This window comes from Hesperophylax consimilis, chromosome 12 (genome assembly GCF_061612785.1).
Source record: "Hesperophylax consimilis isolate HC1 chromosome 12, BYU_Hcon_1.0, whole genome shotgun sequence".
Taxonomy (NCBI): Eukaryota; Metazoa; Arthropoda; class Insecta; order Trichoptera; family Limnephilidae; genus Hesperophylax; species Hesperophylax consimilis.
The window spans coordinates 20,595,281-20,619,017 of NC_142847.1; the positions used below are offsets into that span (position 1 = coordinate 20,595,281).

General features: G+C 35.2%; 1 protein-coding gene across 1 annotated transcript in view; it reads right to left on the reverse strand.

Annotated features, from left to right (window-relative positions):
* Positions 1–23,737, reverse strand: part of LOC149419309 (uncharacterized) — a 334,474-nt gene that overhangs the window by 263,640 nt on the left and 47,097 nt on the right. The window lies entirely within an intron of this gene.

Here is a 23,737-nt window from a genome sequence, read left to right on the forward strand (position 1 = left end):
TAAAATATTGTACAAACGAACACTCGTTTTAAGAACGTAAAAAAATCACTTTTCGAAGTAGTTATACAGAGAGAAGATGTCGAACCATCTTAAATTTTATTATTTCCTGCGAAAGGTTAATAATATAACTCTATAGAAAAGCTCTTATCCTTTTCAAAATATGAATGTCGCTCTGTTTTATATATAATAGTGTTTAATATTACAATTTTTATATTTTTATATATTTCTTACAGTTGAATTTATATGGAAATATTAAAAGATTTAAAAATGGGAGGGTGTACCTATTGCTCGTGGGAGTGTGCATCTATCATAACAATTATTTCTATTCATTTTGTGACTTTGAGTGAAATTTATTGAACAATCAGCTTACTAACTAACTAATTCAACATCACGTCGTTTCTCCGCAGGGGTAGGCAGAGAGGACGGACTGCTAAACAACTCGGTCTCGGCACACTTCTTGCATCATTCATATTCATACATACACTGCAATTACTCTGACTCTCGACATGACCCAACTCAAGTATCTGGTTCACTTGATCGTACTTTGTCTTCCTCGGGCATCGCCGACTTCTTCTGTCATTCATGTTTGCGTCATATTTTCATCAAAAACACTTAAAAACTTACGATTGTTTCAAAAACAGTTTATATGGATGTATCTACTTACAGCGAAATGATTTAAGAGATAAGTTTTTAAATATCAAATATAGCATAGACCGAAAATATAAAGTTACAACTTTACACTGATACTATTACTGAGCTATGCATTTGGTGTAAGGCAGTCAAGTCTTAGATCAGCGACATCATCTGCAATTGGAAGGTTGAAAGAGCCTAAGCGAAATCCGAACACTAAGTTTGGTGATCGTGCATTCGGAGGAATAAACTTCCTATGGAATTGAGATGTATAACCAGCCCAACAGAATTTAGATCCAAACTAAAAACTCACTTTTTCAGACACTCATTTCCATAAATCTGTCATTCTATCCAAATATTTCTTTTTTTTTCATTTTTTTATACTGTAATTGTTACATTATCTAGCGATTCCGTTCATTCAATTTTTCTATTGACTTGCCTACCAATGGACAATGGACAATATCAGCGTGAACATAACAAGTCAATCGGTTTAATTGTTGGCAGATGAATCATCTAAATGCGCTAAAGATTGACGATTGATTTTATTCATTAATTTCATTTATTTAACATATATATCCAGCTAACAATAAAAACACCCTAATATAATGGAACTTCCTTCTTCTTCTGGCGTTAGTAAGATTAGATTGTTAATATTAATTTTAGTTGTAAGTTGCTAAATATGTAAATACTCGTATATATGTCGTTAAGATAGTAGTTATAGGTTATAGGCCTTAGTCGTAAGTCACTAGATATAAGTCTTAGAGATAAGTCAGTAGTTCTAGTATTAACTATTTAAGAAATATATTTGTACAGCGCCCTTGAGGTGATTTCTCACGAAAACGGCGCTATATAAATTTCCAAATATTATTATTATTATTATTATACTACTTGGATCAGTGTAATGGAAGTAACCCTAAGGAAGGTACAATCATTGTGACAAAATTCGGTCATTTTTCAATGGTCAGATCTACTCTAGGCGGATCGCAACCATTCCTTAAGATCGCTGAACTACATACAGGACCACTCTAGGTCAACATTACGTAGATCACGCTTATCAAAAATCGCGACCCATGAGAGAGTCGCCCGAAGAAACCTAACCACAGAGTAATCAGAGGAATTCATTCCCGGCCTGTCCTTCCATGTGGTGGTGAACACGATCATAGAGTAAATATTTCACGAGAACCAAAAACAGAATGATAACGGTTGGAATGGGAAACACATAGGTTTACCGGGAACGTGTTAAGTATGAGGCTTTACGTTGACTTTTAATGATTCTATCTATTTAATTAAAGTTATTTCTCAGTGTCATACGCTACGCGATATATTCTAAGACATTTATTATTATTGATTAAGCACACACATAAATCATAAACCCGTTTAGTCAAGTTGTTGGAAATATATCAAACATTTCATTTTTCATTACTCTTTATGTATAAAGTACCTACTAACTAATATGGTTGAAAGTAATTATCAATTTCAAATTACATTAAAGTTTGTTGAATTTACGAAGTATCGTCGGCCCAAGCTTTGTACTATTAACTTTACTTAAATCATACCTAACCTAATCAAAATGTCGTATTTCAATATTGGAAACATAAATCCTAATTTTTTATTGAACTTCTAATGCTAAGTTCATTCAAATTTTAAACTGAAATTCAACGATTCTGATACTTATTTTTAGCAAGGTTCGAACGATTTGTTTGACAGTAAACTAACACGTTCGTAATATGTTTTAAAATTATAGATAAACATGAAATCTCTAAGGCCTTTTTACTATGAATTTAATACGGAGCGTGTCTTATAAATCATTAGTAAATCACTTTCACTAAATCATAACAATATTTTAAACACGTCATGTTTTCAATAACTTAAACATAAAATAACGGTTTTTAAAACATCGTATAACATCAATTTTAAAAAATATCGTTCAATCTGGATAGAACCCGTATCCTTCCACGAAAAATCGTACTCGTAAGCCACTTCTCTGCGGAAGTCCACGTATAAGCCTTTTAATAAAAGAGATCTGAAAGATTTACATCTTAAGTATTCTGACCATTTTGCCTTGGACGATAATTTGGCCAACCATTTTGTACATGTTTCGGCACCCAATTATTTTATGCGTATTTATAAATATTTTTCACTTATTTAAGGCCATTATCCAGAACCCTCGGCCGTTTGCTTGTCCACTCTCGTTTATTGTATTCTAGGGATGTCTTAAACAGTGTCTTGGCTAGTAAATGAAAAGAGAAAGGAGAGAGAGAGTGGAAGGAATGGGTGACCCGAGGCAGTTCCATGAAAGAGACAATTTTATCGGTGGGTCGAATGGAACCTCCGAATTACTCTCAAGTATTTTTTTCCGGCATAAAATGAATAGTTAAGGCACAAACTGGAGCAAAACGTGGCCGCTCGTTCTACCAAAATGTATCTAACTGCCCATTGCCTCGGTGTGATTATTCGGGCAAGTCTGTGTGGCAATGCTGTTTTATTTGTATTTTAATGACGGTTTGCTGAGGAGGTCCTTAATTAAAATGAAGTCAAAATACGTGGAACGCAATAAAGACCATAATAAGGACGTACTTGGCACATTTTCAGAAAAAAGTGTTTCAAGGGCTAAAAAATATTTTGTCTATTTTTCAAAATGAATTTTCTTTATCTATTTTTAGTATCCTGGTTGGAAAAACTGGTTTTCTTTTTCGACGAGGTCGTAGATATATAATTTAAAACTAAATAAAATAGCAAAGATGATGCAAAGGATATTATAACATTGTATTAAGTTAAAATATCAGTTAAAATAAAAATTTTATTTTGCTAAAATACAATGTAAAAAACATATAATTGTCGCATTCGTTAACCAAAGTACGTACTTTACAAAAAATTATATAAATATTATCATCATTAAAGATTTGTCTACGACACTACAACCCAATTAGTTGTGTTAAACAACATTTTGTGGTTGAATTTAAATCTTTATTTTTTGTAGATATTAGACTGATTTTTATTGTGATTCTTAGAATATTTATTACATTAATATTTAACTCCCCTACCATTTAAACCCATAACCCCATCATGTTTGGTATCGCATCGTTGATCGAAATTTATGGCATGTCTACCGCTTCCTCACTCTTCCGGCAGTATTATTAATGGCTTCTAACACACTCTGCCCAAAAAAATGTTCCTGCCTACTGAATCGTTTCTACGTATGGACTCCTTTTCAATTTGCATTGTTTTTGAAATGCTTTTATGCTGATGTAGCGGCGCTCTCGCTCGACGTGGCGAATGGAAACTCCTATTTCCCAGCTGAACCTTTCAACTTGACAGATTACATCTATTGAAAAATTCAATATACGTATCATTTCACGCTATGCTTCAAAACCATCCCCATAAAAAGAACTCAACGATCAGTCGAGACCCACATATCAAAAGATAAAAAGGATTGTTTCTGTGCAATGAATAGATTATTACTTTAAGTGGGTTTTTTTTAAGTAAGGGTGAGATTTGCTAGCGGCGATGAGGCGGTTTGTTTTTTTATAAAGTTTGCCACTAGAACCACAAACGCCTGCGTAAAGTGGGGTGAACATGAGCACCTCTTCGCATTAATGGATTTTCTCGAAAATTCAGGCAGTTTGTTCATATAAAATATGCACATACGAGAACACTCTTATTTTCTCACCGTCCTTTCCCCTCTTTTCTCCACATATGTGGATTGTAAAGCCTCGAAACGACCCCCCTCGGCAGTGGGGTACTTTATATTATCATACGTAGGAGTCATAAATCTGAATGTTTATGCAATGTTTCATAACGTGACGTAATGAGACCGAGTTATGACTTTATTAAAACACTGAGCGGGCAAATTTGAATTATGGCGTCATTTCGAATTCAGTTGACTCCAGGGACAGATCATATAATTAAATTCTATAATTTTGAATGTGAGTCCATCTGTCTACGGGTAACATGTCAACATCAAAAGGTAAATAGCTATACACACTACAAACTCGAATATTTCCAGGAGAATTTATAATGACGAAAGAAGGCTATTTCCTGCATTATTCACATATCATCCATGAATTTAATACAATATTCATTAAATCCCACATTTCAGAGCTAGCCCATAGTCCTTTTATAATATTAGTTTATATTTTATCTTATATTCTGCAAATTTAGCCGTTCGTTATCATTTCTATGTTCTTACTTTTGCCGTTTACACCGCAAATCACAACTTTAAACTTACTCCATTTAATAGTTTTTGTTTACCAGCTTTGTAAAACAATTTTTGGTTTGTACTTCATGTCTAGATATTTTTATTGCATTTGAAAAATGAAAATGTTTGATATTCAAAATAATGTGAACACAGGCGATGCATAACGTAGTAAAGCAAAATCATGTGTTTTTGGTTTTACTATTTTATCTTTTATTTCATATTCCTTTTGACTGTTAATGGTAGATGGTTCTCACAGTATTGTAAGCAAGAAAACTTCTCATGTGAGGATATCATTAGAAGAGAATTGAATCCGTAAACGTAAAAAATTTTTGTCGTAAATATTCTTCTCTTTTTTATGTTTTTCTGCTTTCCTGTTAAAGCACAAGCTTACATAATATAGGTATCATCCACCTACATAGCTCACTCAAAAATTCGTGAAGAATCATAAAATTAATTTCTTCATTTATAAAATAACCTAAATACTTATTTTAACTTCTTTGGCCTTTGAAACTGTGATCTACCACAGCTATGGAGTTTTAAAAGATTTAATAGTCGATGATCAATGTAGTAATACGACTCCACACAAAATTCTGTCCATATTGCTGGTGAAGCAATTAAAATACACGACTGAAAAGTGGACACAGAACGGCAGACCACAGTACCGGGCACAATGTGGCTCCGATTAGTTTCGCTTCTTTGTCGAGAGTCGGTGCCTAAATGCTGGAAACCGAGGCAAAGGTTCATGTTTCCTTTCCTTTGAACATTAAATAATAATATATTGCCCTCCTCTCGTGGTCATTGAATTCGATCAAAAGAAACGAAGGATAAGAGCTCGCTGACGCCGCTAAAGCTATAAGCTAGCCTGATCTGGACTATTGGATCTAAACTAATACATTTGAATTGGTATCATTGTCGTTTGTCATGGTTAAGACATGTAGCGGATGAAAGGATGCGTTTCAAGAGAATATACAACGCAAGTGGGCAGAACAATTCCCAGGACCGGCAGAAACACATTTAATTATTATTGCAAAATCAAGTAATACAAATATTTGTTCTATGTTTGTAATATAACAGAGGATTTTTTGAAGGAATAGGAAAGAAGTAAGATAGAGCCTTGGAAAAAAAAATTGTACGGCGCCCTTGAGACAAATTTTCACAAAAACAGCGCTAGAAAAATCATCCAAATATGATTACCCATTAAGACAAGAATGTGGATTTAGCAAGAATACAACGACGGAGTTTTATATCGTTTCACCCGCTCTTTTTAATTCGGTGGGGAAAAAAACAATTATTATGTTTATACAAATAGATACGTATTTGTACAGTGTACTGACTTGTTACAATACTAGGAAATAACTTGAAACTTTAATAAAATTACTGCTTAATGTTGAGCTATTTACTTGTATCATATGTTTGTTTTAGTGATCGACGAAACGGTGGATGCAATCTGTAAGCCACAAGTTGATAATCGTTCGTCTAGTCTATAGTTAGTAATAAGATAGATTATTGTAGAAATATATTATATATTTGTACTGCGCCCTTTAGGTGATTTTTACATAAACGGCGCTATGCAAATCACCCAGATATAGTTATTATTATTATTATTAACTAATATCGATGGCGTTTAGATAGGTACCTACCTATATTTATTGAACAATACCAAAATTTTCATAAATAACAACACAACTAGGTAAGTGTATGTAATAACAATAATATTCGGATTATTTTTAAAGCGCCGTTTTTGTGAAAAATCAGCTCAAGGGCGCTGTGGTCAAGTAGTCCTGAACTTGTAGGTATTTCTTAAATAATTTGGATACTCTTTTGGTTTCATATCTCTATTTTCATTTTAAATTATGTTTAATTCAATTTTTCAATTAAGTCCTAAACCCTGTATCTAAATTTCGCCAATAAACAATTAGATAATGTTAATTAAGTGTTAATCTCAAGTGACCTACCAGGTAAGTATTGTACTGTATATTTTCTCCATAAATAGTTAAGTAATAACACTGTATAAATGTATTATAAGTTTGTACAGCGCCCTTGAGGTGTTTTTGCACAAAAACGGCGCTATAAAAGTCATCCAGGTATTATTATGATTATTATTATTAACTTATAAAAAAGCATTAAAATATAATTGGCTTTGAAGTGTAAACTGTACCATACTGAACACGATCCAAAAAATGTTTTACTAGGTAAACCAATTTTTGATAATAATTTAGCCACGTGGGTTGACTCTGGTTGGCTCGGCTCGACTTTGTAATTCTAAACCCAGCACATGTTCCACTGTAATTTAGCGAGGAACCTTTTGTGATGTTTTCAGAAAGATTTGTTAATTAGCCGAACCCAGAACCATGGGAACATTCTGGGAGGCACAGGGTAGCACTTAGAAACAAGACAAATATATGTAAAATTACATTGGGCTTGTATATATTATAAGATTTCAGATGTCAAAAATATATTATTATGGTGATTTTTGCACAATACTGCATAATCCACTTATTTTAAGAGATAGACCTAAGGTCAGGTTGTTTCATAGAATTCAAATAATTCATTATCTTTCGCAGTTCAATTTTAAGTTCTGTGAAATTTCCATTAAAGTTATGTTATTATTTCATATTTTTGACACATCTGGCCCATAATGGAATAAAAACAGAATTTGAATAATACTTTCATAGAATTTGAGAATGAAATTTGATGAATTGTTCAGATTCTGAGAAACAACTGAAGTTTTGCTAACAATGTTTACTTTAAGCAATGGAATAAAAACATATAATTTTAGAGTGGGTTGTTTCAGAGAATTTGAACAATTCTTCAAATTTAAAAGTAAGTTTATAATTTTTTTTCTAGTTCTGTTATTATTTCAGTTCTGTCAAGCGACCAGCCTACAATAAATAGCATAATAACATAACTTGAATAGGATTTTCACAGAACCCAAAAATAAACATTTAAATTTGACGAATTGTTGAAATTCTATGAAACAACCCATCCTTAAACTTTTTTAGAAGTTTATGTTCTTCGAGTTTAATTTAATTTACTAGCAATAATACGCATTTAACTCATAAAAATATTACGACGGGCTTATTGCATGTTGGTAATTTCTTCCAAACAAACGGGCCCAGCGTTCCTTAATTATTGTGATTTCAAAATAAATTTCTCAAATGTCGTATCATCTTTAGAGGAATTATAATTATTTTAGTAATAATAATCAGGTTTATTTTACCCTAATTTTGAATGGCACATATGTTAAATTTATTATTTTGTCGACTAAATTCGGCCCATATTGCCGCTTGAGCATGAACTAGACCGCCCCTGATAATTTGTGTAGAAGTTGTGTTTTTTGCGGCGAAATACTAAGCTCTTGTGTAATTTGAGAAGGTGCGTTGTTGTTTTTGCCCGCAAGGGTGCGGCTGGAATGACTTACACGAATGTTTTAAAAATATAACTGTGCTTATTTTATGTTTAGTATTAAATTCATCATTCGTTGTAGCTTGAAACATATGTATACCTTCCTCAATGCTGGAAAAATACATATTAGCTACGGCGAAGTTATTTAATCAGAAAATTGTAAATAATTACTGAAATAATAATAATAATTTAATGACAGATCACACATACACGGATAAAACTTACCATATTAATAAATTTTGCTTATTTATTAAGAATCTGGTAAAATTTGTGTATTCCCGTTAAAAACGGGACTGCAGGCATTTAACCGGTTGTGTGCCTTAAGCGCGTTTACGCGCTCTAGGTAGCCGTGCTCACAAGGCCGGACATACAAAATGAGCGCGTTAACACGCTGTTCTATATGATGATTTTGCTTTTCAAACACAAGTAATTTGAAAAATTTAAAATATGGAACCCACGGTGACATCTATTGAGATGATGAAGAAATAATTATAATATAACAGTTCACAGATTATATCGACTTTAGAGTGACATAAATGAGGCATCTTTTAAAGCTAAAAAATTCGCGGCCTGTCGGTACATCCAAGCAAAATACCTTTCGGCATTCAAAGGTTTATAGAATGAATTGATAGATTCCCTAACAAAGTATTAGAAAAACGTGAATTTGTTATGAGGACAGAGGAACACGTATTCATAAAAATACTAATGTTGTCGCATTTCATCGTCAGATTTATCAAGAAAATAATACCTGCATGAACACGTGTTCCGGTAATGGACCAATTGTTTTTTTTATCGAGAAATGGATTGTCATCACGTTTTTAACAGGTTTTCAATAAATCAGCCATACTCATTTTTTATACATATGATAGATAACCTTAAGAAAATAAGAAAACCAATAGTCAAAAATCATCACCTTAATGAATTTCTTCAATAATTGATACATTTAATAACAGGTTACATACCTGATACTTACGTACAGGTAACAGAATTTAAAAAAATGACATTTAATCCTGCTGTTTTAAAATGTATTTTTATTGGTAATTAATAAATCTCATGGGTTATTTATTTAGATTTAATAAAAAATATTTTAAAACGTTTTCAAAAGAAAAAAAAAATACAACAAAAAACAGTTAATTTGCCACCGGAAAATATCATATTCGTTAGAATTAAAAATGGCAAGCGGTGATTTTTTTACCCTCGTGGATTAAATAAATATATCTCGTTTTCCTCTGGTTTTGAAGGTGAATTTCAAATGCGAAAAAACTCATTTAGATTCATGGCAATAGAACCCTTAAAAGGCCAGAGCCAAGAATAAACAAACTAAAAAACAGACGGAACTTGAAATGGGATGGGCCTTTTTAAGCCATAGAACATGCAGGAAGGTTTTTTGTAATATTGAAGCTTTTAAATATGTTTTGTTTATTTGAGTGTAAGCATAATAATGCTTAGCACGATTAATTGATTGAAATTAACTATCACAGACTGGTGATTTTTCTATTATATTATATTAAAATTTATCATAAACTTGTCTTTAAAACTCAGCTGATGCACGTAGAAAAATGAGTAAAGCAGATTTATTGAAATCCTGTTAAAAACGTGATTACAATCCATTTCCAACAAGTGTTCATACACGTGTTCTTTTCCTAATAAACATAATGTCGAAATGTTTCAATATTATAATTGTTATGAACAATTTGTCCGACATCCTAATACCGAATTCGTGATATACCGGCAGTTTTTTTGAAATCTGTCAATTTATTCATTGAAGGCCTACGGTCCCGTTTTCAACAAGAACACGAATAAATTGACCAAATTTTTAATAAATTAGCGATATTTTAAATCTGTGTGCTTTCTCCCTGTGGTCAATATAAATTAATTGTATGGATATTTCAGACGAATAATTATTGCTTATAATAATTTGTTATCCATTGTGCCATGCAATATAAATTATAGTTAGTAAAGCTTCAATCAAAATTATCATTATTATTTTTTTATAATAATGATAATAGTCCCGTTGGCGTCATGTATTTTTTATCAGGAGATTTTTTCAATGTGGATGAGTGTTTCAGGCGAACAATTATTGCTTATAAAAAAAAAAAAAAAAATTATCATTGTTATCGCCATCAGTTAGGAGTCTCAAACAACTATAGCTAATATCCTCCATAAACGATCAATTGGTCGAATCAATGAGCATCATTTACGTTAACAGTTGACAATTAATATTGACCGTCTCCCGAGCGCTTACCGGGCAAGAAACATAAGATTTACATGGTGGTATTATACAATTTAAAAACATTTAAACATTTTATTTTCTTAACTGATTATTCTAAGAATAATACTTACTGTTTGTTGAAAAGAAGTGGGATCATACCATTTCTTTGAAGTAAAAATAAGAGATTTCGCGAAATAAAACACAAAGCAAAAACTTTATCCCTAAGATGATCGGTTGTAGGCTAAATATGAGAGATGTGAAGATTTTTAGAAGCTTGGGGTATGGGTACATTGAAGGTTACACCCGCCCTGTCCCACCCCGGTATAGGTGACTTATGGTCACCCCTTCGGAGCTCTCGCATGAATCTAATTTTTGAATAAACGGCTCTACAAAGTATATAAATGAAGCTAGACCTTCAATGTCCCCGCATACGGTGTTAGGAAGCGGTATGTGAGCGCTTACAGGTATTAATCCAAAGACAACACAGAACAATAAGCATCAAACAATCAAGTAACAAGTTTCAGGCAAATAGTTGGTGGAGGGAACCCACACTCCAGTACCTGTAAGCACAAAAAGAACAAAGTGAAATAATAGAGTGACGGGGGAGTTTCGCCGAGCCACGTCTGGCAGTCCTGTTAAGAGATTGGTGGTGGTTGGGGTGACTGGTGCAGGTCAGGACTTCCACACCCCTTAGCCGACCACCCGGTGGTGCCCTGAAGATAAGCATGGGAAAAAGAGGGATAAACCCTAAAGAACCTAGGGGAAAGAAGCGTCAGGAGGTCGGAGGCAGGGTGGAGGTTACCCCAATCCGCACAGTCACCCCTCTGACCACCAACGCTCCTCAGGGGTGGCGCAGGTGACTGGCGGAGTCCCCCGGTAAAAACAAGAAATTAAAAGAAGCTCCAGCAGTGCATGCGGGGACGAGGCCCGTTGTCCAACCCCTATTGGGGAAAAGTAAACAATACAAAACAAACAACGGAGTTCAGTTCTAGCCTGTAAACTCGTTGCCGTTACTGAAAAAAAGAAAGAAAACCAAAAAAAAAAATACATATAAAAAAGACGAGAAAAGAAAAGAAAAACAATAAACAATCCAAAAGTGCCACTTAAGAACATCGGTAGAATAAGTAAAACAAAAGTAGAAAGCATAAAAATAACATTTGCATGGTCTGTAAAGAGGACAGTATGTGAAGTATAAGATAAAAGACAAAGTAAAAGAGATAATTAGCTAAGCAAAGATATATAAAGAGTGTCTGCAATGTCTGTAAAAAGGACAGTGTGTCTACCTTAGACACAAAACATAAGAAAAGAAAACTGAAAATTAGAAGAAAATAGGATACAAGTTGTGTTATGAAAATATTTAGAAACATAACAATTATAATTAGGTACTAATTATTATTTTGATTTTTGTCTATGGTTATTTTGACAGCCATAAAATCGGCGCAAAATAACGGGAAAGGATTATTCTTGCAAGGTTCGACACTTTCCAACGGAGCCCAGTTGGGCGAGGACTCAGTTGAAACGTCAGGTGCCAAGTTTATATGGAGCAATTTAAAAAACCGTTCGGAGCAAGTACGCGACGAATCTTAAAAGTAAAATCAGGCATCCGATCCTGAGATACGCGGAGTAATGGTTAAATGTAAAAAAAAACCCGCGCCGAAATACGCGCAATGTCGGTCGACAATTTTAAAACCCGCAAGAATTAAACGAGTGCCAAAGTGCACCGTGCCGCGTGTTCCGTTTGGGATGTAATCCACGTTTAAAGAGACAATCCTCTCTCGCTTCGTACATGCAAACCTTGAGTACGCTGAGGAATACTAGATCGTTCGGATGAGTATTGTATTTGGGTGCGTGAACGCCGCCTACCGCCATTCACACGCGCGCCTTGAAAGGATCCGTAATAATCGGGTGGATGGACACCGGAGACTGGTTTCCTGGCTGGAGACTGGACGAGAGGCGGAGCTGGTGGGCCGGTCGCCCGCGCCGAAGCAGACGTTCCCCTGGGAGGAAGGCATCTCCACTCATCCGCGTTTAGATAGTTAGATAGGATAGAATCGGTCTGATAGGGGGTAAGTCCTTTAAAATCCCTTGCTTAATGTTTACCCTGTTATCATGAAATAGAGTTCAACTTATATGTACAGAAACTTGTCTTTTACTCTGATTTACTTGTGAATAAGCCCATATGCCCACCACCTTGAGAAGGGTTCTTATGTCTCACCGCAGAGCTCGGCATATCTTGCCTCCGGCAAGATTTGGCGTCCAAAGGTTCCACATCGGAACCAAAGCCGACCACTTTGATGATGACCAATCCTTATATGCACCCATTTAACAAGAGGTGTTGACCGGCTACTACCCCTAGCCTCACAAAGTAGGTACAACCCCATCCACCAGCATATCAAATGGCGCTCCAATGTTTTGGTCCCGAAATAGCTTATTCACGGGTAAATCAGCTTGTTATAAATTATCATGTTAGATTTCCATGTGTGAGCATCCATCTACTACATAATATGCCAAGTGTCATAACCTCAATTTGTTTATCATTGACAATAAATAATGCTCAGAGAAAAACATACGGTCGTAGACAGTTTAATAGGTACTTTGAAACCTATTTATTTAATTATTGCTAGCAAAATTATCTATGATAATTATTTCGTCAAATTTTATCTATTGATCGAAATCAACTGTGGTATTTTTCTGTCAAATATTTTACACAAACAATTTGTTCCCAGCACGAATAAGTACCTACATAATTGTCTCAACCAATTAACAAACTGTACGTTTTTGTCTGACATGTGGAAGTCAATGTAGGTAATTAAACTCGATTATTAAGTAACTACAAATGTTTGTTAGTATTGAATGATTATTGCATTTCGTACGTACTTTTAAATACTAACGTGACACGAAATTATTATTATTATATTTTAATAACAGCTGACAGCTGTCACAAATATTTTATCGTCGGTTGTTTAAAATCAAATGTCAAATTTGTTAATAGACGAAGTAGCATGCGGTCGTCTACTTACTTAAATTTTAAAAACGGGTTTGGAAACGAAATACTTTGAATAAATTGTTACATATTATTTTTCTTTCAAAAATTGACTACCAAAAGTTAAGTCATTGAATTGTAAATTATCTGTATACTTAGATGTGAATTATCTTTGTAATTATTAAAAACATAAGGGCAGGGTTGCCACCAAAATTTTGTTTTAAATTGAAATCAAGGTTGTCTCAAATCAATAAAAAATAAACAATTTTCTTTTTTCAAAATAAATCAGGGTTGCCACCAATTTTTTTAAAAATTGAAATCAAGGTTGTACCAAATCAATAAAAAATAAAAAAATAAATTCTTTTTCAAAATAAATCAGGGTTGCCACAAAGTTGAAAGTTTATTCAACTTAAAATATTATTAATTTTTTTTTTCAAAAATCAGGGTTGTCAAAAAAAATAATTTTTTTTTTAAGAGATTTTTTTTTCTTTTTAAATTTATTTTCCATCTGCGCGCATAACTATCATCATGTCTGGGCCAATAGAGAACGTCAACGGGAAATCAAAGGATGATTTAAGTATAGAATTAACTACAAGGAATTTAATACCGGCTAACACGTTAGAAGAAATGCGTCTTCAGGCTAGAAACCATAATAAATCTTTGAAAGTAGCTCAAATCGTAAAACAAGTTGAAGACAATACAAATACAGATGAGGACAGTGACTCCAGTGCCAAGGTCATCAAATATACTAAGATCATTTATAATGAATCGCATGCTCCAACAGTCACTATTAATAATTGGAATATTAAATTCAACGGTTCAACTTGTGTTAGGGAATTTATTCAACAAATCGATGAGAAATGTAGGACAAGAAACGTCGATCATAAAGATATTGTTAGGTGTTTTCCGGATATTTTAGAAGGCCTAGCTCTATTATGGTTTAGGTCCATTTATACCCCTGACCTAACCTGGGATAACCTGAAATTACTCTTGATCAGACAATTCGAAGGTAGCAATAGACAGATAGCACTTAAAATAGATCTGTTCAATATGAAGCAATCGACTGGAATGTCGGCTTTTGAATTTATTCTTAGAATGAAGGCGCATAACAATATGCTCGACTCTAAATTATCGGATAGTGAGTTGCTCCAATTAGCAATGAGAGCCTTGTTACCTATGTACACCACCTTACTCGCATCTCGGGAAATAAATACCTTCGAAGAGTTGAATGATGCAACAAAAAAATTCGAATCATTCTCAACATCCGATACAGTAAAGCAACCTACTCCTTCGTCTTCTTACGCAAGCAAGGTCTTTCCAAATGATAATTCGAAATTCAATAGACAACATTACAATAAATATTCTAATAATAATAAGTTTAAGAACAATCAAGATCCTCCTTTATATAATAATAGATATTATAACCGATCGACAAATAACAACCAAACTAATTTTGGTCATAATACAAATCCTGCAAAACAGTACCAACAGGGACCTTCTACTAATAATAAACAAAAAGAGACGGGCCATGCACCGCAAGCTCCTTTAAAAAATAGGATTATTTGTAACTATTGCAAGAAATTAGGGCACAAAATGTCGGATTGTAGGAAGAAAACTTCCGACAGTTTTAATTCCAAAGTAGGGTCTCTTGGAAGCAATAGTAAAAATAATAAAAACAAGGATGCGGAAAACTAGGATGGAGTCGCTCTAGACACGCACCTTCCCATGCGCAAAGGAAGCGTGAGTGGCGGAGTTGGCTCCAACTGGTTAGACAGTTTCTTTCTGTCTCCGATTCTAACGTAGTGGGCCCACTGCCACAGAATTCTGAGATAGAAGGAGATAATCGACCGTACGCCGAAATTTTTATTATTAATAAAACCTGCAGGGCGTTACTTGACAGTGGCGCTACTCTTTCTTGTATAGGGGGGAATTCTTATAAATATTTTCTAAATCTAGGTATTAATTTAGTCAAAGTAGATTTTAGTGTCTCAACAGCAGACGGTACAAGACAAAAGGTGCTAGGGACAGTGACGTTGCCAGTGACGTACAAGGGAATCACTCAGGACATTCTTTTTTACGTCATTCCGTCTTTGTCGCCTGATTACATTTTGGGGGTGAACTTTTGGAAGCAGTTCCAAATCGCGCCGGAACTGTTTTCAGGAGTGCCCAGCCAAACACGGGCAGAACAAATTAATGAGGTAAGGGCAATCCGGCCAGCCTCATCGTTGACTCCTATGGAAAATAGAAGTCTATTAGAAATAATTAAAAAATTTGAATCGATTTCTTTTGAGAAAAAAGGCTTAGGTAAAACTCATCTTGTAAAACATAAAATTGTTACCACAGGTCCTCCAATAAAACAGAGGTATTACCCTTTGTCGCCCGCTAGACAGAAACAGCTTGAAGCAGAAGTGGATGAGATGTTGAAATTAGGAGTTATCCGTCCCTCGCGTTCTCCTTGGTCTAGTCCGGTATTGATTGTAACTAAAAAAGACGGTACGGGTCGTTTTTGTTTGGACTCGCGGAAAATCAATAACGTAACAATTCGCGATTCCTATCCCTTGCCATATATATCAAGGATCTTGGATAAACTAGGCGGGGCAAGGTACGTCTCGTCCATTGACCTCTCCAAGGCGTTCTGGCAGATTGCCTTGGATAAAGACTCCTGTCAGAAGACTGCATTCGTAGTTCCTGGTCGAGGACTATTCGAATTCACTCGCATGCCTTTTGGACTCAAAAATGCACCAAGCGAGCTCCAAAGACTGGCTGACGCCTTGTTCGGACCTGAATTTGACGAAAACGCTTTCTGCTACTTAGACGACCTAATTTTGGTGTCAGAAGATTTACAGTCTCATTTCAAATTATTAAACCGTGTCTATGAACGACTACGAGACGCAGGTCTAACCATAAACCTAAAAAAATCTGAGTTCTGCAAAGCCGAGCTCAAATACCTTGGCTATATGGTTGATTCTCAAGGTCTTCGTACGGACCCTATAAAGATAGAAAGTATTCAGAACTTCCCTGTACCCAAAAACGCAAAGCAAATACGAGCCTTCGTTGGTTTATGTGGGTACTTCAGGAGATTTATAAAGGGCTTTTCAAGCATTGCCGCCCCTCTTACAAGACTCACGGGTTCCAAGAACGGTATCAGTAATTTTGCGTGGTCACCAGAAGCCGAGACCGCCTTTGGTGATTTAAAAAAAGCTTTAACTACAGCTCCGGTTTTAAGTTGCCCGGATTTCACAAAACCCTTTGCAATACATTGCGATGCCAGTTCGGCTGGGATAGGCGGAGTTTTGATCCAAACCATAGATGGACTAGAACACCCCATCGCTTATTATTCGCGTTGTTTAAATACTCACGAACGCAACTATGGTATTACGGAACGCGAACTTTTGGCTGTGTTAGATTCGGTTACACACTTCAGACCGTATATAGAAGGTGCACATTTTAAGGTTGTCACCGACCACTCGAGCTTGAAGTGGTTGGGGTCTTTATCTAACCCTAGTGGCCGTCTCGCACGGTGGAGCTCACGATTATCACAATTTTCTTTCGATGTAGTTCACCGTAAGGGAACTCAACACGTTGTACCGGACGTTCTTTCGCGAATGAACTTAGCTATACTATCAGGAACTGTTCCTAACCACACCACTGACGAATGGTATATAAAAGCTTGGGAAGGTTGTCAAAAGTTTCCACAACGGTTTCAAAATTTTCAAGTTCGTGACAACGAATTATTTCGTCATACTAAGACTGATTCAGCTCTCTGCGAAGATACAGCGTGGAAAAAAGTTATCCCTCAAGAACTTAGACAGGAAATTTTATCAAATATACACGAATCTTCTCTAGCTTGTCATCCTGGTATCTTTAAAACGTATAAAAAATTGCAGTTACGTTACTATTGGCCTAATATGTATAGAGACGCCAAACAATTTGTGAATCGTTGTCAAACCTGTAAAGCACATAAGATTAGTACGGCCCCTCCTAATGGTATATCTTCAAACCATAAACGAGTTACAAGACCTATGCAAATGTTGTCCTTAGATTTGGTAGGTCCTTTACCTAGAAGCTACTCCGGTTTCACAGTAATATTGTCATGTGTGGACGTCTTTACTAAGTATACTTGGCTATTTCCGCTGCGCAACGGCTCCGCGAAAAGCATCGTAAAAAATTTAGAAGAGAACGTCTTCCTTGTTCATGGAGTACCGCGTACAGTAGTCTGCGATAATGGCCGTCAATTCATCGCGAATGAATTTAAGGAATTACTACGTAATTATAACGTACCACAACCTTTTTACAACTCACTGTATACTCCTCAAAATAATGTAGTAGAGCGTTATAATCAAACATTGGGAACAGCACTCTCTATTTTAGTTGAATCGGATCACAGGAATTGGTCTAAGTTTCTTCCTCAAGTTCAATCGGCTATGAACAATACTGTCAACTGCGCTACAGGATATACTCCTTTCTTTTTGATGCATGGTAGGGAGCAGATAATTGACGGAGATCTCCACCGTAATCCGCTAGCAGATGGAGATATCAGTTCCCGGAATGATGTTCAACCTGAAGCGTATGCTCAAAGGTTAGATAAATTATCGGCAGTGTATGAACAAGTCTCGGATGCACTTCTTAAAGCCTACCAAAAGGGAGCTAATCATTACAACCTACGTAGAAAACACGTTACTTACCAGGTTGGGGATGTGGTTTGGCGTAGAAACTTCGTCCAGTCGAATGCATTGAATTACTTTGCACAGAAGTTAGCTCCGCGATTTGTTAAAAATATAGTTGTAAGAAAGAAATCAGATCTTATATATACGCTGGCAGACCTTAATGGTAAAGAAACCGGAGACTTTCACGTGAAAGACATCGTGAAATCGGACAATATTCCTTTATAGTCCTCTTATCTTCAGTACCTTGTAGGGTCTGGCCATCCTTGCAAGGGCTGACATCGTTAACCGATTACAAAGTGCTCAGACCATTCAATTCGACCCGATCAATCGAATTGTTGTGGTCAGCATTTTGTCAATATGTCAAATTCTATAAAATACTTCAAATTTTATGCCTCCTAAAGAGTACATAATTATTTTTTTTAACTCTGGTTTAAAACCCGAGTTGGGAAAGGAACATTGGTTCTGTATACACATCTAAAATTAAATTTAAGTTAAATATATATTTATATACCTCTAGAATTAGGATTGTGGATGCTTGCACATGGAAACAATCTCGTAATTTTAATTTTAAACTTGGCACATTTTAATTTTATCTTGTTTTTACCTCTGTCTAGTTTTAAGTTTTGTCAACTTGGAATATACGACGATATTGTATATATACCCTCTTGTATTCCAAGCATATTTTTTTTGGTTATATAGTAAGCTTATGAAACTATAATTGGAACATGCAGAGGTGACGGCCCATCATTTCTTCATGTTCCATATTGTAAACCTAGGGAAACTATTATTGGAGCATACAGAAGTAACAGCCCATTATTTCTTTGTGTTCTGATTTTCGGTTTTTAAGAATTATGAGATTTCATGTTATAAGAATATTCAGCATTTCTTGCTCAGTTGCCTGTTTTGGCACTACTCGTATCAATTTCCTAAAAATTTTGTATTACATAAAATTTTGAAATATGTTATTACCGCATAAGCTAGTATTAGAATAATATTATGTTAAATGATATTTGTTTTCTCCTTCTCATTTCCCTTGTTTGGGGATATTATTATCACGTCTAATTTTGATTAGCGTCGTGAGCGGCGCATAACAATCTACTCATATGTATAGGTTTGTATGAAACCTTAATATTTGTATATATCAAACAATTAACCTTACCAGTTGCACCCTCCATCAAGGGTCTACATTACTTACTATTGGCACCATTCATTGGCAATGGTTGTTTACTTTTTGGCACCATTCATTGGCAATGGTTGTATACTTTTTGGCACCATTCATTGGCAATGGTTGTTTACTTTTTGGCACCATTCATTGGCGATGGTTGTTTACATTGTTTCATTTAAGTATGATCCAACCTATATTCTTTATATAAAACTAAGGTATAATGATTAAACTGCTGTATAATAGGTGTAATAATCATCACCCCCAAAAAGACCGAAGTTAGGAAGTATAGTTAGGGATACTCTTCGAAGGAAGTTTTTTTTTTTCCCAAAGTGGAAGTAAATTCAGTGTAAAGTGTAGATGGTTTACCATCTGAAAGTGTTGCCTGTTGAGGCTCTTAAAAAAAAAACAAAAAGTGTTTCCGTAATAAGTGACGCCTAGTGCATATTTAATGTTATATTACATTAATGTCATAGTATATAAATAAATTTATAAGGTATTTTAGTATTAAGTATTATAACCACTATATTTATAAGTTGATGCCCTGTTACAGATGCTATGTGTACGGTAGTCCTTGAGGAAATCAGTATTACAGCACCCAGCATCGTATATGCTGAGGGTGTTTGTAGACCCCGTCCACGTATCACCTTATTGAAGTATGTTTATTTTTAAGTTTTATAATATTAAGCTTTGTTTTTTTCTGTTTGCCAGCACTTCTAATGGTTGCGTCGCGAATTCATCCACCATGCCTTGCGCATGATGGGCGCGATTGACGTTGCGACACAATCATTTGCAAGTTGTCTGTACGCATTTCATGCTTATTAATCTGTTATATGTTTATATATATGTACTTCGCTTTACATTATGCATTTCTTTTTACACATGTATGCTGTTTGTTTCAGTAGCCCCCATCAGACCAAGTTACTAGTCAGTAGTATAGAGATTTTTCTTTTTAGTTTGTTTTGGTTTTTTTGTGTGTTCGAGGGCGAACACGTTCGGAGCGAGCGGGGTATTTTTATGAAAATATTTAGAAACATAACAATTATAATTAGGTACTAATTATTATTTTGATTTTTGTCTATGGTTATTTTGACAGCCATAAAATCGGCGCAAAATAACGGGAAAGGATTATTCTTGCAAGGTTCGACACTTTCCAACGGAGCCCAGTTGGGCGAGGACTCAGTTGAAACGTCAGGTGCCAAGTTTATATGGAGCAATTTAAAAAACCGTTCGGAGCAAGTACGCGACGAATCTTAAAAGTAAAATCAGGCATCCGATCCTGAGATACGCGGAGTAATGGTTAAATGTAAAAAAAAACCCGCGCCGAAATACGCGCAATGTCGGTCGACAATTTTAAAACCCGCAAGAATTAAACGAGTGCCAAAGTGCACCGTGCCGCGTGTTCCGTTTGGGATGTAATCCACGTTTAAAGAGACAATCCTCTCTCGCTTCGTACATGCAAACCTTGAGTACGCTGAGGAATACTAGATCGTTCGGATGAGTATTGTATTTGGGTGCGTGAACGCCGCCTACCGCCATTCACACGCGCGCCTTGAAAGGATCCGTAATAATCGGGTGGATGGACACCGGAGACTGGTTTCCTGGCTGGAGACTGGACGAGAGGCGGAGCTGGTGGGCCGGTCGCCCGCGCCGAAGCAGACGTTCCCCTGGGAGGAAGGCATCTCCACTCATCCGCGTTTAGATAGTTAGATAGGATAGAATCGGTCTGATAGGGGGTAAGTCCTTTAAAATCCCTTGCTTAATGTTTACCCTGTTATCATGAAATAGAGTTCAACTTATATGTACAGAAACTTGTCTTTTACTCTGATTTACTTGTGAATAAGCCCATATGCCCACCACCTTGAGAAGGGTTCTTATGTCTCACCGCAGAGCTCGGCATATCTTGCCTCCGGCAAGATTTGGCGTCCAAAGGTTCCACATCGGAACCAAAGCCGACCACTTTGATGATGACCAATCCTTATATGCACCCATTTAACAAGAGGTGTTGACCGGCTACTACCCCTAGCCTCACAAAGTAGGTACAACCCCATCCACCAGCATATCAGTTGTTTAAAAGAAATGTAAACGAAAGAAAGGGTATGGGTACAGTCAGATTCTACGTTTCAAAGAATAGATAATTGAAAAATTTTTGAGGACAAAATAGTCTTTGATTTGAGATGAAAGCTTTCAAAAGCAAAAATTACGGGTTCAATCCGTTATTTTATCTTAGATCTAAAAAAGACAAAATAATGATAAAAATGCGAAATTTTTATGATTTGTTTTGGGTGTCATGAGTGGTTTTTCTGAAGCAAGAATGGACCCCACGAAAAGGAATCCACGGCTATGATACTAGAGCGAATTTTTTTAAAAGCGCACAATCAAAAAAGATAACTGATTACCATTTGGGTTGCCTCAGTTGCCTTCCTAAAAACATTGACAACACGACGAGTCCACTACACAGACATTTCTATGGAAATTTTCTAGAGAAATCTGTAGCAAGCGGGCTGTTTCCTCGGATTATTCTTATCTTTGTACGTATTTGGAACGAGCTACCAGCATTCATCTTTCTTACCTCATAAAAAATCCGGTGTCTCTAAGACTCGCGTTAACAACACCTTTTGACAGCTCCTTCCTTAATCCGCCTCACAACGTTTACGATAACTTGCTCATTTACCCGCAAAATGTCATATACAAAAACACAACAGAGTTAGATCAATACTTCTTAACGGGAAAGTATATTGGTACACGTTTTGCGCTGAATAGAAGTTAAGTTCAAAGTTTTACAAATTTTGAAAATCATTGCCACTGATTATTTCATTCGAATGAATGGAAAGCTTGACGCAAATATTTTCAATGAATTTAGTTACAAAAGAGTTGAAAAACAGTCAATTGTGGTGCGAACGCGCTGTAAAAGCAATAACCCGATTATCACTTTCACCTCGAGACAATAAATCTACGCTCAAGTTCTCGTCAAAATAACTAAATTTAATTTACACTACTAACTTTGAAATATTAATGTTTGAGTAATTTTACGTTCAGTGACGTAGGAAAAGCATAGGCAGTTAGGGCAGAAAAGTTAGTAGCCTAAATATTGAATTTCATTCAAGTACCCAATTCTAATTATTATATTTGTATGATTTTCGTTTTAGTGAAAAAATCACATTAAGGCGATGCCATACGTAGTAATGCAAAATCATGTGTTTTTGGTTTGAAAATTTGTTCGCCTAGAAATGTTTCAGGTGCTTTAATTAAATACTGCGAGTAGAATACATCTTGACCTTTGAAATAATCGAGTATTTTTTATATAAGTCTTCTTATAAGCCCAGAAAAAAATAATGTATAGACCTATGAAAACTGCTTTAAAGTTCAAAATCTCCTACTTGCGAACCCATTTTCGGTTATGATTTTATTGTACAATGAGGCAAATTAACTTATTTATAAAATGATCGGAAAAAAATTAAATAGTTATGCCTGAACATCCACAAAATAAAATAAAAGGCACTTTTTGGCCATGTTTTTTCTTGCATAAATCAAAACAGGCGGATGGTGTTAAGCGGAAATTTAAACCTTATCGCCATCTACGTAAGGGTTGTTATTGATAGCGGCTCAATTTAAAATATTACACGACGTAGTGTATCGCCTTAAGAGAGCAGTACTACTACTAACTACCTAAAATTTATTGATTCACTGCATTGAATTTCATTAAAAAGTCTGTTTGAAATGTATCACCAGTGAGCGTGATATTGCATAAAAATGAACATATTATTTAAATTATTTTTTTTATGTCAATACCGTGCAAGTCCCAACTGCACCCAATCATCTATGGTTCCAGTGAGACTATGCCATCCCTAATTGGAGAAAAGGAAAAAGATATGAAAAAGATAGTTGGGAAGTACTTGGCACCAGAACGTGCCAAAAACATACCCTATATTATTTTAATGATTTAATTTTGAAATAACACAAATCAATCATTCAAATAAAATTTAATACAACTGGCGACCTTCGTCTTGCTAGTCAAGAAACTTACCCCTTCACCACAGAGGCCGTCTTTAAAAGTTGACTATCATATTATAGGTTCAGCATTGAAACTTATCTGTCTCTAGTATTCTTAGGGAATTTTTTGGCCATTTTTTGGGATACAATTTTGGAAACACTATGCATTTCTTTTGATTGGATACTTTATTAATTATCTAAGTTAATTATTGTCTAAGACGACATTCTTATTTATGGAAGAGTGGGTTTCAGAACAGAAATTTGCGGTAAGTTACTCGCATCACATTATAATACGAAGAAAGGACAATATTTATCAAATTAATACTAATCTACTTCATTTTTTAAATGCATTTAAAGTACATTTATAATGATAAACAATGTGATGAAATAGCTAGAACATTTAAGTACTTAATAAAACCTTTAACTCCACTTAATCCTTTCTCTAAAACTGTATTCATATTTTGATTTGGTTTTAATCAAGAGTGCT